Source organism: Meles meles, chromosome 19 (assembly GCF_922984935.1).
Source record: "Meles meles chromosome 19, mMelMel3.1 paternal haplotype, whole genome shotgun sequence".
Lineage (NCBI taxonomy): Eukaryota > Metazoa > Chordata > Mammalia > Carnivora > Mustelidae > Meles > Meles meles.
Genome location: NC_060084.1, coordinates 43,273,264 through 43,291,423, shown reverse-complemented (window position 1 = coordinate 43,291,423; position 18,160 = coordinate 43,273,264). Strand labels below are relative to the sequence as shown.

The 18,160-nt window shown below is 40.7% G+C and overlaps 1 protein-coding gene across 1 annotated transcript in view; it reads right to left on the bottom strand.

Moving 5' to 3' along the window:
• LOC123931579 (zinc finger protein 529-like) overlaps positions 1-18,160 on the bottom strand; it is a 117,973-nt gene that overhangs the window by 80,019 nt on the left and 19,794 nt on the right. The window contains exons 2-3 of the mRNA XM_045988920.1: positions 14,960-16,037; positions 13,839-13,898 (exon numbers count right to left, since the gene is read on the bottom strand). The gene's annotated coding sequence lies outside the window, so the exon portion shown is untranslated. The remainder of the gene's footprint in view (positions 1-13,838; positions 13,899-14,959; positions 16,038-18,160) is intronic.

The window sequence follows — 18,160 nt, the reverse complement described above, 5'->3', positions numbered from 1 at the left end:
AAGACTTTATTGAGAGAAAGGGCACGGGGGAGAGTGAGAGGGTGAAGCAGGCTCCTCCATGAGCAGAGAGCCGAATGTGGGTCTTAATCCCAGGACCCTGAGATTATGACCTGAGCCAAAGGCAGACACTTAACTGAGACACCCAGGCATCCCCTTTCTATTTTTTAAACTTCAATATATCAGAATCCTTTTATTTAAAACACCTCTCTTACTGTAAATAGCAAATGGTTTTTTTTTTTTAAAGATTTTATTTATTTATTTGACAGACAGAGATCACAAGTAGGCAGAGAGGCAAGCAGAAAGAGAGGAGGAAGCAGACTCCCTGTTGAGCAGAGAGCCCGATGCGGGGCTCGATCCCAGAACCCTGGGATCATGACCTGAGCTGAAGGCAGAGGCTTTAACCCACTGAGCCACCCAGGTGCCCCAGCAAATGGCTTTAAAAAAAAAAAAATTCCAATATGACACTGTCTTTAGTTTGGAGTATTTAGTCCTTTTACCTTTAAAGTGCTTTTTTTAAAAAAAGATTTTATTTATTTGACAGATCACAAGCAAGCAGAGAAGAAGGCAGAGAGAGAGGAGGAAGCAGGCTCCCCGATGAGCAGAGAGCCCGAAGCGGGAGTTGATCCCAGGACCCCGGGATCATGACCCGAGCTGAAGGCAGAGGCTTAACCCACTGAGCCGCCCAGGCGCCCCTCAAGTGCTTTTCACAGGATTTAATAAGTCTGTTACCATTTTGGTTTTCTATCTGTCCCATCTGTACTTAGTACTCGCTTCATCTTTTCTCAACTTTTTTGGATTAATCAAATTTATTATCCCATTCCATTCCACTGTTAAAATTCCTACTATATATCCTCATATAATTTTTTTACGTGGTTACTTACACTCAAACATGTACACTTGGTCAGAATAAAATTGCCCCAAATAAGTGAAAATTGATGGAGGGGGGAGAGTCTTACTCCTTTTATGTATAAAGCACAAATGTACACACAGCACATAAAGAGATACACAGGGTATATGTATCTGTGGTTCTAAACTGTCATAGGGGTAATCAATTAGGAAAAAAAACAGTATCTAAAGATGTTTCCTCTGGAGGGCAATAGGGAAAAGAAGTTTGCCAGGTGCCCCGGACCACACTATCAATTTGACCTCTAGAGGGGCTTGAAAGGGAGTAGCTCAATTACACCACATAGTTGCTCCATGCCTATGCTTCTGACCCTCAGTAAAAACCAGGGACACCAAAGCTCAGGTGAGATTCCATGGCTAACTTCACATGTATTCTTACAAACTGTTTCTGGGAGAATTAAGCACTACTCTGTGACTCCAGTGGAAGCTCACATCTGGGTTTTCCTGCTTTTCAGCCTATGTGAATTTTCTCCTCACTGATATGAAACTATATCCTTTCATAACCACCATTTTCCCTTTGTAAGCCCTAGCACATCATCAAATTTAAGGATGGTTTTGGGGAACTCTGACAAACCATGGCTTTGGTGTAACCTGGTCAAGATCTTATAGCTTTGGGTTTGTCTCCATGATATCTTTCCTCAAGAACTACAATGGTGCACTGCCTCATTTTTTAAATAGTTCTTACCATACCCTAGCAGAGTTTAGTCCTATTCATAGTTTATATTTACACAGCCAAGTATAAACAAGGGATGGAAGTTATGTCTCTTTAATGTAGGCACTTAATATTAATTCCTGTTTGACTTATTTTTAAGAATTTATTTATTTATTTGACAGAGATCACAAGCAGGCAGAGAAGCAGACGGAGAGAGATGGGAAGTAGGTTCCCTGCCGAGCAGAGAGCCAGATGTAGGGCTCGATCCCAGGACCCTGAAATCATGACCTGAGCCAAAGGCAGAGGCTTAACCCACTGAGCCACCCAGGCGCCCACTGATGTTTGACTTATAAATGCAACTTCTAGAAATTCTTAAGAAACAGATAAAATTCTATTATAAAGATCTATATATATTACAAAGTAGTTTATAATTCCAAATATCTAAGATTAGGCAATAGGTTAAATAAAATACGGTGAGCTATATGTTATCACTCTGTGGATCTCTGACTTGATCCATATTAAATGTTGATGAAAAACACTTTGATGAATTAGACATCAGATTTAAAAAGAGACTGGAGGTTGAATACTGTCATAATAAAGAACATAGGATCTGTCATCCAAAATTCAGGTTGTTAACTTTATCTTTGGTTGTTACTGTGTAGTTTTTTACTACATTATTTAACTGACTTTATTTCCTCATCAGCAAAATGGGAAAAACAAAAGACCTACCTTAAAGTGTTCCTGTATATACCAAATGAAATAAAACATCAAGTACTTTCAGTGGCATATAATAAACACCAAGTTACACCAAGTAAAAGCTGCCTATTAATTAATGCACTTGTAAAGACTATTTCATGTCCCTTGTTTCATTATCTTTTAAAATCCCCTTTGTGCTTCTTTTTCTTACAGTAAAATTTGAAATTCTTAAGTCTGTGCTTCCCTGTCATGTTAACTCATTTCAGTGTCCAGTCTTCAGATTTCAGTTCTTCCTCATTAATATTTGTCACAAAGACTCTCAAAAAGCAAAGGAAGACACATATTCTTGCCCTCCACATAAGGCTGCACACACATAACCAGCTCAAAGAATGTGATCTAATAAGTAACAACTCGAGCATAATAATAAAAGGCTCAATCTTGTTCCTATGTCCAACACAGGAGTTACTGCATACTTATTTCAGTTCCTATAAATCTGTCCTTTCAAGTATAATGCGTATAATGATGTATGTATGACACTTGGATCTCCCAGATCATTCCTATGTCCTATGAAAGAAACCACAATCCTTAAAAAATATGAAATTCTGAATAGTAGTCTTAATTCATATTTTGTTACCTTGGTAACGGAAATTCCAAAAGTTTTGAATACTTGGATGTGTCAAATCACACGGTGACCATTGCCAGTATCTATTTAAAACTACTTGTCTAGAAATATGATAAAACTGTAACTTTGTCTCTTTTATGTGGCAAACCCATGTGCCAAATTTCCTGTTGGCAGAAACAAAATAAAAAACATATCCAGCTGCAAATACCCTCAACAAAACAAAATGAATTCAACAATATATTAAAAGGATCATAGGCCATGATCAAATGAGATTTATTCCAAGGATGCTAGCTAGGAAGCTTCCAATAGCTACAAATTAATTGACTAACACACAATGAAGTATCAACAAAATGAAGGGTAAAAGGATAAAAAAGGATAAAGCCACATGATCACCTCAACAGATGCAGAAAAAGACATTTGACAAAATTCATCAGTTTATTAAAAATCCAACAAAGTGGGTACTGGCGGAACACACTTCAACATAAATGTCATATATGACAAACACATCGCTAAGATCACACTCAGTGGTGAAAATCTGAAAGCTTTTCCTCTAAGATCAGGAACAAGAAAGGATGCCCACTCTTACCACTTTTATTCAGTATTAGAAGTTCCAGCCAGAGCGGGGCACCTGGGTGGCTCAGTGGGTTAAAGCCTCTGCCTTCGGCTCAGGTCATGATCCCAGGGTCCTGGGATTGAGCCCCACATCGGGCTCTCTGCTCAGCAGGGAGCCTGCTTCCCCCTCTCTCTCTGCCTGCCTCTCCACCCACTTGTGATCTCTCTGTCAAATAAATAAATTAAATCTTTTTTTTTTAAACAGTTTTTTTTTTTTTTTTAGATTTTATTTATTTATTTGACAGAGAGATCACAAGTAGGCAGAGAGGCAGGCAGAGAGGAGGAAGCAGGCTCCCCGCAGAGCAGAGAGCCCGATGCGGGGCTCGATCCCAGAACCCTGAGATCATGACCCGAGCCGAAGGCAGCGGCTTAATCCACTGAGCCACCCAGGCGCCCCAATAAATTAAATCTTTAAAAAAAAAAAAAGTTCCAGCCAGAGCAATCAGGCAAGAGAAAAACTAAAGGCATCCAAATCAGAAAGGAAGACATCAAACTGTCACTACTTACAGAGACATGCTATAATACACAGAAAACTCTAAAGATTACACGAAAACAAAGCTCTTAGAATTAATAAATTCAGTAAAGGTACAGAATACAAAATTATCATACATAAATCTTGCATTTTTATATTCTAATGATGATCAGAAAGAAATTTTAGAGACAATCCTATTTACAATTGCATGGAAAATAAAATACCTCGGAATAAATTTAACCAAAAAGGTGAAGGAACTCTACACTGAAAACTGTAAGACACTAGTGAAAGAAATTGAGAAAGACACAGATAAATGGAAAGGTAATCCATGCTCATGGATTGGAAGAATACTGTTTTGATTTGATTTGAGAGAGAAAGCACAGAGGGAGAGTGAGAGGGAGAAACAGACTCCCTGCTGAGTGGAGACCCTGATTTGGGGGTTGATCCCAGGACTCCGAGATCATGACCTCAGCAGAAGGCAGATGCTTAACTGACTAACCCATGCAGGTGCCCCAGAAAAATAGTTTTAAAATATCTAGATTACAGGGATGCCTGGGTGGCTCAATGAGTTAAGCATCTATCTGCCTTCAGCTCAGGTCATGATCCCAGGGTCCTGTGATCAAGTCCCATATCAGGCTCCTTGCTAAACTTCAGCAATGCAATAGGGCACATTCACTCTTCACAAACAAAATTCAGGGAGGTAGCATTTTCAGACTGTTAAAAAGAAAAACACAGGTCCAGAGAGACGTCCGTTTAGTTTAGATGTTAGTTTAGGCCCACGGCCAATAAACCAAGACTTAATACCTAACCACACTACAGTTTCAGCCCTGCAACAAGTGAACTTAAACCAGTCAACTTGGAGCTTCCTCGCCAGGACTAGGACTAGGACACTTACTGATAAACTCCTTCACCCCTTAGGAGAGCAACCTTACATAACAGTAAATTCCTTGCATGAACTGCTTGACAAATTATCAGTTAAGAATCATTAAAGGAGGGGCGCCTGGGTGGCTCAGTGGGTTAAGCCTCTGCCTTCGGCTCAGGTCATGATCTCAGGGTCCTGGGATTGAGCCCCGCATCAGGCTCTCTGCTCGGCAGGAAGCCTGCTTCCCTTTCTCTCTCTCTGCCTGCCTCTCTGCCTACTTGTGATCTCTGTCTGTCAAATAAATAAATAAAATCTTTAAAAAAAAAAATCATTAAAGGAATTAATAAATTCCTTTTCTTTAATTCACTCTCTCTGCCTTTAAAAACTGTTTAGCTCAGCAGAGCTCCCCTCTACTTGCTAGATGGAATGTTGCCAGATGCATGAATTGTTCAACAAAGTCAATTAAATCGTATGGAGAGGGTGATTGGGTTATGGACACTGGGGAGGGTATGTGAAATGGTGAAGTGTGTAAGCCTGACGATTCACAGACCTGCACCCCTGGGGCAAATAATACATTATATGTTAATACAAATAATAATGGGGCACCTGGGTGGCTCAGTGGGTTAAGCCTCGGCCTTCAGCTCAGGTCATGATCTCAGGGTCCTGGAATAGAGCCCCACATTGGGCTCTCTGCTCAGCGGGGAGCCTGCTTCCCCCTCTCTCTCTGCCTGCCTCTCTACCTACTTGTGATCTCTGTCAAATAAATAAATAAAATCTTAAACAAATAATAAAAAAGCCAATTAAATCTTCAAGGTTTACTTGTTTGAATTTTGTTGTTGTTGTTTTTTTTTTTAACTCATTTGGTGGCAGCAGTAGAGTCCAAAGAGAACTACTGGCATCTGGGGAAAATGAGGAACACAGGTGTGGCAGCCCTTGAACCCGTCTAAATTCACTGTCTTGCCATTTCCAAAGCCTGCTGGTTAAGTCCCTTCTTAGTTTGAGCTCTGCTCTTTTTGCATTTGAGCAACTGATCTAATTGGCTTTTAATCCAGGTTGAACAGGTCAGTCTACACTGACATGAGGCTCTAACAGAGCTATTCCTTTAGTCCTTGGTTCAGTCCACAATTCCATGTTGGACTCTTCCCCAGTTCCAGTCCACAGTCCCCATGTACTACCTTTCTCCATTTCTAATATTTTGTCTGCTAGTTTAGTCCATGCTGGAATTGCTGGTGGTACACACAAATTTCTCTTGGCCCATCCACCATGACATCTCTTGGTTACTGTTGGTATGTTAAGGTACACACTTGTTTGTCTTGTTTATGGAAATAAAGGCTTAGCTAATGGGATCTTTAAATTCCAAAGAGTGCAGCATTTCACCTTCTGGCACACTTGCTTATTTTATATCTAAGATCTATGGCCCTGGAAGCTATAAAAATCTACCTGCTTGGTTTCAGTCCTAAAGAACTTGGCTTGGTAACCATCCAGATGGGAACCCCAGAATAAGGCTGGACAGAAATGGGAGTTGTACCCCATTTGCATCTAGACATGATTGGGCAGAAATGTGGGTTAATTCCATTTGTGGTTAGGGTCCTATCAAACTGCTGCCAGCCCTTATGGGAAATAATACAATGTAGAAATACAGTGGTCATGACAAGAAACAATCCAATCACGTAAGATCATTTAAGTGCACTTGAAAGCAAGGCTTTCCAAATTAAACAGAATTGGCAAGCAGAAGCCTCCCAAAAGTTTAAAAATCCCAAAATAGTATCATTAAAAGATTAGGCTGAAGAATGCTGGAAAAAATTACATATGTAAGAGGTACCTACAACAAAAGACTGTAAGACTTAACTTCTACTGCTCCCCTCTAACCTCCTTTGAGGGCTCATTCTACCAATCCTCTGAATTGTTTGTCCACTGTGAAGATTACATAACTGCAAATAAAAGTCGGCCAAGTTAGTGGCCTTAGGGGCACTCCATTACCACCTTCAAAGGAGGGCCCCTCCCAGAGTTGACAGAAGTGAGGGATTTTCTGGTAAACTTACACACTTTAAACAGTTAAGGGGAAACTCTGGTAGATATCAGAGCCTACAGAGTTGATCCTAGAAAAACTGGCAGAAAAGGGGGGGAAAGTTCTTACCAGAATCAGTTCTTTTGAGTCTCTATCTGTAATGCTCAGCTGAAAGGAAAATAAAATTTCACATCGTCTCCTTCTTTCCAAATCCATATTGATCCTTTGTCTCCCAGGGATAGCTACTGCCCTCTTGCTTATCTGGTTGTGTGTGACTGGGCTTGGCTTGAGAATTAGCTTTCATATAGACTGTTTCCCCAGATAACATAAACTTGAGAAACATTTGGGTTAGTTTCTCTCTTTCTGAGAGAGTTACAGAATGGCCCATACTTTCATGTGCTTCACTTGTTGCTTGCCTGGGATGAGCAGGTTGTTGGTTCTTACTATTGGCTATCTTTGGGAGTAACTCTGGATTTGGGGAAGGTACTATCCTTTACACGCTCTTTGTGGACTGTCTTAGACTGAATGCAGGTTATTCAGTACTGCCAGGAATATTTAAAATTGGCACTATTTACCCATGAAGAAAGAAGCAAATTGAGGATAATATAGTTGGATAGGTGGATCAACCTACAATGTCAATTTAAGTTACAACCCAATTCTCTAAGGAACTGAGAGCAACTATCCTTACAAATCCTTTGGACAACAAAAGTCAGCCTTTTTTTTTTTTGAGATTTTATTTGAGAGAGACAGAGCATGAGCACGGGAGAGGGGGAGGGGGAGGATGGAGCCTGATGCAGGGCTCGATCTCAGGACCCTGGGATCATGACCTGAGCTGAAGGCAGAGGCTTTAACCCATTGAGCCACCCTGGTGCCCCAAAAGTCAGCTTTAAAGGTAATTCAAAATTCACCTAATCCTTTACCAATTCCAAAACTTCCCTGGTTTATCTCAAAAGGCTTGTAAATTATTGGCCTTAGGAAACCAAAGGCCTTCTTGGAAGCATTTATATTCTTTCTCTGTCCCTAAAAGTTACATCTCTTATCATGTTTTTGAAATGTAAACCTGAGACTGAAAGAAAGAAAAAGGGAAAGAGGCCTTTTAAAAATACAGACTGCTAAAAGGGCTTTTGTACCCAAACTTTAGCACAACCTCTTTAAGATTTTCCAGGGGGGCGCCTGGGTGGCTCAGTGGGTTAAAGCCTCTGCCTTCGGCTCAGGTCATGATCCCAGGGTCCTGGAATCGAGCCCTGCATCAGGCTCTCTGCTCAGGGGGGAGCCTGCTTCCCTCTCTCTCTCTGCCTGCCTCTCTGCCTACTTGTGGTCTCTGTCTGTCAAATAAATAAATAAAATCTTAAAAAAAAAAAAAGATTAGTTCCAGGGACAAAAACAAATCGTAAAATTTTTCTCCACAAATATTAATAACTATACTGTCTTTGCATCTGTGTGTTTGTGTCTATGTCCCTATACAGTGGTAAATGTATATGGATGTATATGAGATAGTCTACCTCCAGATGGTATTACTAAAATTAATTTGTAAAAGCCCTATTCAAGGGAAGCACTTGCAAGTATGGGCCACTCTGTAACTCTCAGAAAGACAGAAACTAACACAAATGTTTTTCAAGTTTATGTTATCTGGGGAAACAGTCTATATGAAAGCTAATTTAAGGTTGATGTTTAATTAAAATAGACAAGTCTTTAGAGTTAGCATTAAATATAAAACTTTTATTCTACCTGAGTTTACTAGCCAAGTAAGTTCATGTTATCTCTTACAAACTCCATCAACAAAAAGTAACAGCTTGGGGAAGACTTCCAGGAAAGATTGTGGAGCAGGAGAGGATCCTAAAGTCACCTCAGCCCATGGATACAACTAGGTAACAGGGCAAATAACCCAGAAAACGACCTGAAGATTGGCAGAACAAATTCCACGACTAAAAGTAGAGAAGAGGCCACACTGAAGAGGGCTGGGAGCGCAGAGATGCAGTGCGAAGCTAAATCCTGCAGGACGGATGCAGGAAGGAGGGAGCTACAGATGCGGAGAAGGGCAAGAAACAGACTGTCACACTAAGGAGCCTGCACAAGGAAGATGAATCCCCACAACATTTGGCTTTGAAAGTCAGAGGGGCCAAATATTGTGAGTTCTTACATCCAGAAGAACTTAAAGCCTAGAACTTCAAAAATCAGCAGGCTCAGCTCTGGGAAAGGCCAGAGGGTGATATGAAGCTGAGTCCCTGCCCCTAAAGAGTCAGTATAACAGACAGGCCACTGAGGTGCAGCCTAGAAGCAACAGTTTGAAAAAGGCCTGGGCAGTACACGAGGGAGAGCAGGTTACTAATCTCAGAGGTCACTGGGGGACTTTTCCAGGAACAAAGGAACTGGCGGATACCATTTCCCTCCCCTGGTCCCAGCACTGTGGGAACCAGGGCAATGCAGATTCACTACCTAATTTGCTTACACTATGTCCTGCCCCCTCCAGCCAGGCCTCTCTCAGTCCCTGCACTGTGGGTCCCCTCCCCAGGAGACTGACACAAACCTTGCCAATACTGCGTCTTCTGACCTCTTGTGGAGGATGTGGACACCTTGGTACAACTGCACCCCTGACCTGAGTGACCTTGCAGGGCACTCCAGCTTCCCTGGTCTCTACAGTGTCTGCAAGTTCCCTCTGGAAGAGGACCAGCACCACTTTGTTAAAAATGCATGCTTCACCCACTACTTGCAAGAGAAAGCAACTGTAAATATGCACCCAACATGTTAGCACCCAAATACATAAAACAGCTAAAAACAAACAAAAAGGAACTGATAGTAATACAGTAGTAGTTGGGAACTTTAACACCCCATTTACGTCAATGGACAGATCATCCAAACAGAAAATCAAAAAGGAAACATAGCTTTGAATGATGCCCTGGAGAGTGGATGGTTTTAACAGAAATATTCAGAACATTCCATCCTAAAACACCAGAATACACGTTCTTTTCAAGTGCTCATGGAACAATCTCTGGAACAGATCACATATTAGGACACAAAACATATTTCAACAAATTCACGAAAACTGAAGTCATACCAAGCATCTCTTCTGACCACAAAACTATCAAACTGGAAATCAACCACAAGAAAAAAATCAGGAAAAAGCACAAATACACGGAGGCTACATAACATGCTACTGAACAATGAATGGGTCAAGCAAAAAACCAAAGAAGAAATCAAAATTATATAGGAACAAATGAAAATAAAAATACAATGGTCCAAAATTTGGGGGATTCAGGAAAAGCAGTTTTAAGAGGGAAGTTTAAAGCAATACAAGCCTACCTTGAGAAATAAGAAAAATCCCAAATAATAACCTAACCTCACATCAAAAGGAGCGAAAAAAGAACAAAATCCAAAACCCACAGAAGGAAAGAATAATGAAGAAATGAAGTTTAGAGCTGAAATGAGTGATCTAGAAAGTAAAATCAGAAACAAAACCAAAAGAACAGATTAGTGAAACCAGGAACTGTTTCTTTGAAAAGATCGATAAAATAGGCTTCTAGGAAGAATCATCCAAAAAAAACCACAAATAAGAGAAAATAACAACCCACAAAACAGAAATACAAATAATTGTAACAGAATATTATGAAAAATTATATGCCAACAAATTGGATAACCTACATGAAATGGATAAATTCCTAGAAATATATAACCTACCAAAACTGAAGCAGGAAGAAACAGAAAATCTGAACAAAACAATTACTAGCAATGAAATTGGATCAGGAATGAAAAAAACCTCCCAACAAACAGAAGTCCAGGACCAGATGGCTTCATAGGTAAATTCGACCAAATATTTAGGGACCAGGCTCAGGTCATGATCCCAGGGTCCTGGGATTGAGGCCTGCATTGGGCTTTCTGCTCCGTGGAGAGCCTGCTTCCTCTGAGCCAAAGGCAGAGGCTTTAACCCACTGAGCCACCCAGGCACCCCTCCACAGTTTTTCTTTGACTTATTTGAGTTTGATTTGTCTGGGCCTTGGGGACCATGGCTTCAAAGTGCACCCCTAACATTAAGAGTTATTCCATTTACAGTCATCATAATAATCTCCTTGATGCTTTATATTCTCTCAAAAGCATTAGGTGCACGTTTGCAGCCACTAACCACTAACCAAATGATCTCTCGAAGACTGGAACGTCAGAAAGGAAAAAAGAGGATGACTGACTTAAAAACTGTGAACCTAAAGTTACAACTTTAGGTTGTAATATCAGAGATAAAGTCAAAAGTCATGACCTGTGAATGCGGCACAAAGAATCACCAAAAGCGGCAAGAACTAACAAGTGGTAGGGAGTTGTGCTAATGTGTTAAATTCTGATCTCTCAATTAAGCTGATCAAAGGAAAGGAATTGTGTAAAAAGGAAGCCACAGACCCAAAATAGCATCACTTAGGTTAGGCCCTAAGTCAGTAAACTGAGACTTAATACCTAACATAACTACCATTTCAACCCCCAAGGAATGTAACCTTTAACCAGTCAACATGGAATTTTCTGGTCAAAACTATGAAATTTACTGATGGACCCCGTCAGCTCTCTTTAGGAGGTTAACCCTGCTTAAACAATGCATTCCTTGCTAATAATTTTTTTTTAATGCCCTCTCTGCCTTTTAAAACCTTCCTTTTGTTCAACTCAGTGGAGCTCCCTACTATTTGTTAAATGGGATGCTGCCTGATTCATGAAATCAGTAAAGCCAATTAGATCTTCAAATTTACTTGAATTTTGGTTGTTTTCCTGAATTTTATTAAAAAAACTAAATAAGAAAACATGTGTAAATGAGGCAAAAATGTGTTTTGTACAGAGTGTGTGCTTATACATGCCTTCATTCCTTTATTATTCAATGAGTGATATTTTAGATATATTCTTACAAGACTGCTTACAAATGCTATCTTAGTAAAACTGATTCATATACAATATTAGCAATTTGGAGTATTCTTCTTCCTATGTAACTATATAGTATAATATTAATATCATTTTCCTTAAGACTACATAGTTTTTCTTACCTATATGGTATTATATCACATTTATGGAATGTGATTAACTTAGTTAACTTTCATATATGTTTCATGTAACCCCAAGAAATTAAAGATACTCTGCAAATAAAACAAACCAAAAATAAAAATTAAAAAATGTTAGGCATTATATTGAATGATTTTGAATAGAATTTCAAGAGATTTACGGTCCCTCTGAGAACAAAAATAGAATCAATTTGCCTTAGGTTAAGAAGTATTTTGGGTTTTGATTTTTTCCCCTAATTTATTTTTGAGAGAAAGTGAGCGAACAGGAGCTGGGGGAGAGTGGAGAGGGAGAAGCAGACTCCCCGCTGAGCAAGGAGTCCCATGCTCCCTGGGATCATGACCTGAGCTAAAGGCATTCCCTTAAAGGACTGAGCCACCCAGGTGTCCCTAGGTTAAGTTCTATTGTAGGACATCAGCAAATCTGATTTTCAAAGATTCCTTTTAAATGCTCACCAAGGGGTGCCAGAGTGGCTCAGTCGTTAAGCATCTGCCTTCAGCTCAGGTCACAATCCCAGGGTCCTGAGATCGAGCCCCACATTGGGCTCCCTGCTTGGTGAGAAGCCTGCTTCTCCCTCTCCCACTCCCAATGCTTGTATTCCTGCTCTCATTGTCTCTCTCTCTGTCAAACAAATAAATAAAACCTTTAAAAATAAATAAATGTTCATCAAAATTAATTTTGTATTTTCACTGTTCTTGATTTATAGAAAATTTACAGTGAATACTTAGAATCTTCACATAACAGTTTTGTTTCCTGAGTACTTGTTAAGTGCAAGACTGTTATTAAGTGCTCTAGGGCTGTGCCCAGATTAATGTATCCAATCTTTACAAAAACAGACATTAATATGATCATTATCTATATTTTACAACATAAAATTATAAAACATAAAGACTAATAACTACTGACCTCCTTGAAATGTGGCTAGAGTGAACAAGGAACTGAATTTTCCATTTTAATTTTTAATTCAAATACAAAAGCAGTATAAAATGTTTTTCAATTAAACACAACTTTATTTTTTTGTTTTATTATTTTGATAAAACTGGGGCTCCATAACTCAGGGGTTAGAGCACTGGTCTTGTTTTGATAAAACCACACTTCACCATAACCACTGAAAATTTAGCATTCAAACTGAGAAGTGCTGTAACAGTAAAATATGTATCAGACCTTGAAAACTTAGTATGAAGATAAAAATTTAAAATATTTCCACTTATTTATATTATTACATGTTGAAATGATATTTTAGATATATTGGTTAAAATAAGTTATATTATCCAACTTAATTTCAACTGTTTCTTTTAACTTTCTCAAATGTGTGCAAAAGAAATTTTTAAATTACACAAGTGGCCTGCATTGTATTTCCATCAGAAGATGCTGCTTCAGACTCAAATACCAATATACCATGCTCCTCTCACAGTCTATACCACTTTGTGGTCTGAAAGAGAGTCATACTGCCAAATCTCAAGACATAATCATCACCATTCAAATCTCATGGACTCTCAGGAAAAACTCCCTGCCCTTCTTCACACGAACCTCTCTTCACAAAACTCCAATCATATTCCTACTCCTAAAATGTCTTCCTGACTTTGAAAATCAAGTCTATGAATAAAATCTAAGGTTATCTGATGTTTTATTTTACCTAACCTCCAGTCTCTTCCTTGACAAAACACATTCTAAAATAAGTCCTTAGTTTATCCTTGAAGAGTTCAACTAGTTCTATTTCTGTACCATCCTTTGGAAAGAAAAGAGCACATGGGGAAACTGAATAAACCAAGAGCCATGTGAATATTAACTGAGAAGGAAAAAGGCATTTGGAAAGGCACTAGAAGAGAAGGGGACTCATCCCTATGGTCCTGTTATTAATTGGGAAGGAGCACCTAGGGACCAAGTAAATGGACAGCTCACAATTAGGTCTTAACATTTAGAACGACATCAAATATTTAATGTTCTGTAAAATAAATATACACGACAGAAAAATAAACATGAACTGACCTTGAACAGGCTTTTAAGTGGCAACGCTCTCCTCCACTCCAGGGGACTTCTCTTGCAGAACTACAGGACCAAGAAGAAACTCTTGAGACCCTGGACAGGCTACATAAGAACACACTGTCCACCATCAGACATAACCCATTACCCATCACGCATACACCCAGGTGGAAGTAAAAGGTAACTAGGATACTGCTGACTTTTACCAGTATCAGAAAAACAGGTCTCAACATCACCTGTAACCAGTGCTGGAATCTAAGTTCACAGCAGTTTCTAGGGGGCACAGGTGCAGTTCTGAAACACGTAAATGCCCTCCGGTGTGTCAAAAGAGGTTCGCTCAGGAAGAAATCCTTTACCCTGTGCCCCTCCCCTCATGTCTTCCCAGAAGTCTGTCTTGAAGTCAAGCGCAAGCCTAAATTCTCATCCCATGACTTTACTGCTTGGAACTTTCATTCTAGGCATGAAATCAATGACTTCCCCTCTGGTGCCTAGTTCTCTACAGCTAGATCAAACTGGCCCTAGGGTGTAAGAACAGAGGAGAATCCAGGGAAACACGTTCCAAGGAACCATGGAACTTAAGAGTGGATCCTGGGTGGGCAACACTCACTTCACCAAAGTCCCCTCCGTGTTGAGCACAAGGCTGGGTATTGAGGACAAGGTGATATACATATGTAAAAAAACCCTATTTTACATACTCTTATAAGCTCATCAAAACAACAACGACAACTACAACAAAACTTCAAACTCCTACAGGTTTACTGGGGAAAACAAAAACCCACACCCACTTCGTTCAAACTGAGTACAACCGAGCTGTCACAGGATCACTCAGTCCCAGTATGGGATCCCCACATCACCGTAGACTATGTACTGATAAGTCCCACTAGCCCAATCGTATACCAGTCCGGGCACTTCAGGGCCCGTCACACGCTCTCACTCACACGCGTGCGCGCGCGTACACTAACACCCCACAATGAACTCGTCACAGTAACACCGTAAACCAACGTCCTCCCGGGTTTACGCCGGGGACGAGCCCCCGGGCTCCACCCGTCCCACCCCGCGCGCGCTGAGCTTAGGGCCTCCACACCGCGAGCCGCTCCCGCAACGCGACCTGGGTCAGCTCAACTCACCAGGCATACTCCAATAACCAAGACGATAGCGGAAGGGGAACCAAAAGTCGAAGTTCATTCGTGTCCCTGGGGCCTGTGGGAAACGTAGTCCAACACTAAATGTCCCGGTTTTCGAGCGCAGCCGGGAAGGCAACGGTCGCAAAGTCCGCGCCACGCCTGGGAGAGTCCTGGGAGTTACAGGACGCGCTGGTCGTTCCTCCTGGGCGGAGGACGGTTGTCACCGGCGGCTCCTCAAGCCAAAAAGCCGGGTGGTTCTTTGGGAACGAGGAGGAGTCCTAGGTTGTACCAAAGCACCAGCCGAGGAAGTAACTGGAAACCCGGGCGGGGAAATAAGGAAAAGGGAAGCGGAAGCCAGCCGAGGCGGGGCGAGGAGGATGATGAAAGAAACCTGTGTCCGGGAGGACCGGGAGAGAAGTGGAATCCCCAATGCCGGAGCGTTGAGGAGAAAAGAAAGAATCCGAAACCTGGCGTTGGAGGACCACGAAGGACTCGGGAATCCGTGCTGAGGGCGATCGGGCCAAGAAAGACTGAATGGGTACCGCAGTTTGGGCGGAAATGGCTGAGACGAGAACGGGGAGCCCGTGCCTGTGGAGGTTTCTCTTCCCTCAGGCCTGTATGTTTCGGTACCGCAGTTCCGGGGTCGTGAATCAGACGGTGACGAGCTTTGTTGTCGGTTTTGCCCCTTGAGAAAGCCCCAGCACCCAGAATGGCTTCTGGCACACAGCAGAGGCCAAGTATGTGTGTTCCTGCCCTGGTGCGGGTTTTATACCATCACTGCCAGGACGTTCTCTGGTGTCCTTTTCCAGTCAGTCTCACAACATAAACAGCCATAGTTATGAGATACGTCCTCTAATTTAGTTTGGTCGGTTCTGTAGTTACATATGTCTCCTTTTGCACATCCCAGTTTTGTAAGGTTTATTAATGTTGTGTGGTTCATTCTTTTTATGGACAGCATTCAGTTGTGTGAATATGCCATAGTTTGTTTATTCGTTTGTCTCTTGGTGAACACTTGTTGTATTTCCAGGTTTTATATATTATGAATAAAGCTGGCACGTTTCCATTTCTCCTGGGTAAATGCCTAGGGAAAAAAATACTGGGTAATAGGTCAGTTTATATTTAACTTTTTAAAGATTTTGTTTATTTATTTGACAGAGAGAGAGGTCACAAGCAGGCAGAGAGGCAGGCAGAGAGAGAGGGGGAAGCAGGCTGCCGGCGGAGCAGAGAGCCCGGAGAGGGGCTCGATTGCGGGGCTCGAACGCAGGACTCTGGGATCATGACCCGACCTGAAGGCAGAGGCCTTAACCCACTGAGCCACCCAGGTGCCCCTATATTTAGCTCTCTAAGAAGTTGATAAACCTTGCAGAATAACTCTTAGTGACTTGTGTTTGAAGCTCTATGCAGTAAGTGGTTTCAAAGATTTGGGTGTTTTTGTTTTAAAGATTTTATTTATTTGACAGAGATCACAAGTAGGCAGAGAGGCAGGCAGAGAGAGAGGAAAGGACGCAGGCTCCCCACTGAGTAGAGAGCCGGAGGTGGGACTCGATCCCAGGACCCTGAGATCATGACCTGAGCCGAAGGCAGAAGCTTTAAAAACCCACTGAGCCACCCAGGTGCCCAAGATTTGGTATTCTTGTATGGAATTATTAGATGGGCTTAGCAGAGTTATGTAAGGTCCGTGGGATTGTGGTTTTGTGAAGTGGATGAGATAGGAAACTGCATGTGTCTGTACAAACTCTTATTTATCATGATTTTGTATATTCCATGGTGACTGTGAAATGAGATCACTGTGTACATAATATTAATGAATAATTGAGAAGCACTGTGTCTAGTCAGCTATGTGTCATCTTGATTCTGCTTGTGGAATTATGACTGTTTCTAATCAAGTAAAATAGCAGTATAGAGCTATCCAAAGGAAATGAAAACAAGATATTGAAGAAATATCTGCAGTCCTATACTCACTGCCGCATTCTTCACAATAGCCAATGCACGGAAACAATCTAAGTATCCACTGATGAATGAATCAATGAAGCAAATGTGTATATATATGCAACAGGATATTATTCAGCCTTTAAAACGAAGTACATCATGCCATTTGTGACAACATGGGTCGACCTTGAGGTCATATGCTAAGTGAAATAAGCCAGAGAAAGACAAATATGATCTCCCTTACATGTGAAATCTAAAAAACCAAACTGGTAATTACTGAAGGGTTAGGAGGGTGGGAGAAATGGAGAGATACTGGTCAAAGGATACAAAAGATGAGTAAGTTCTAAAGAATCTAATGTATAATATGGTGACTATAATTAACAATACTGTGTATTATGTACTTGAAAGTTAAAGAGATTAGATCTTAAACATCATCACCTCAAAAACAAAAAAGATAATTATATGAGATGATGGAAGTGTTAACTCACTTTATAGTGGTAAATATTTCATAATATGTTTCAAATCATCTCATTGTAAACATTAAACTTACACATGTTATTTTTTTAAACAGAATAGGAAAGTAAGAGGTAAAATTACAGATGAGAGGATTACATACTTGGAACACTATTAGCAAATCCTAATGTGCTGAACTGACTAGGAAAATTTTAAAATAACAATAATAATAATAAGTGACTAGGATTCAGTAGTAGCACACAAGAAAAACACTTTTTCTAATAAATATTTTTTATCACTATGTGCTTTTAACAGACTTGAGAGGTTTCCCCCCCTTTTCCTAAATCATGGTGTTCAATAAATTTTCAGACACTCTAAATACTGTGCAATACTTCTAGCCACAGTCTTATTCTCTAAAAAAAAAAGTTGCTGTAAAAATATTTGAAACTTTATTTAAAGGAAAAACTTATTCTGTATGACGAGCCTGCAGTGCAGAGAAGTACATAATCAGTTTCTTCTCTATTATTCAAACCTGTTTTACTGAATTTTTTTTTTTTTAGATTTTATTTATTTATTTGACAGAGAGAGATCACAAGTAGGCAGAGAGGCAGACAGAGAGAGTGAGAGGGAAGCAGGCTCCCTGCCGAGCAGAGAGCCTGACGTGGGACTCGATCCCAGGACCCTGAGATCATGACCCGAGCCAAAGGCAGCGGCTTAAACCACTGAGCCACCCAGGCGCCCTGTTTTACTGAATTTTTAACACAGTGATTCTTAATACTTAATAGTAAATGTTTACTACTTAACTAGGCAGATTTAACCAAG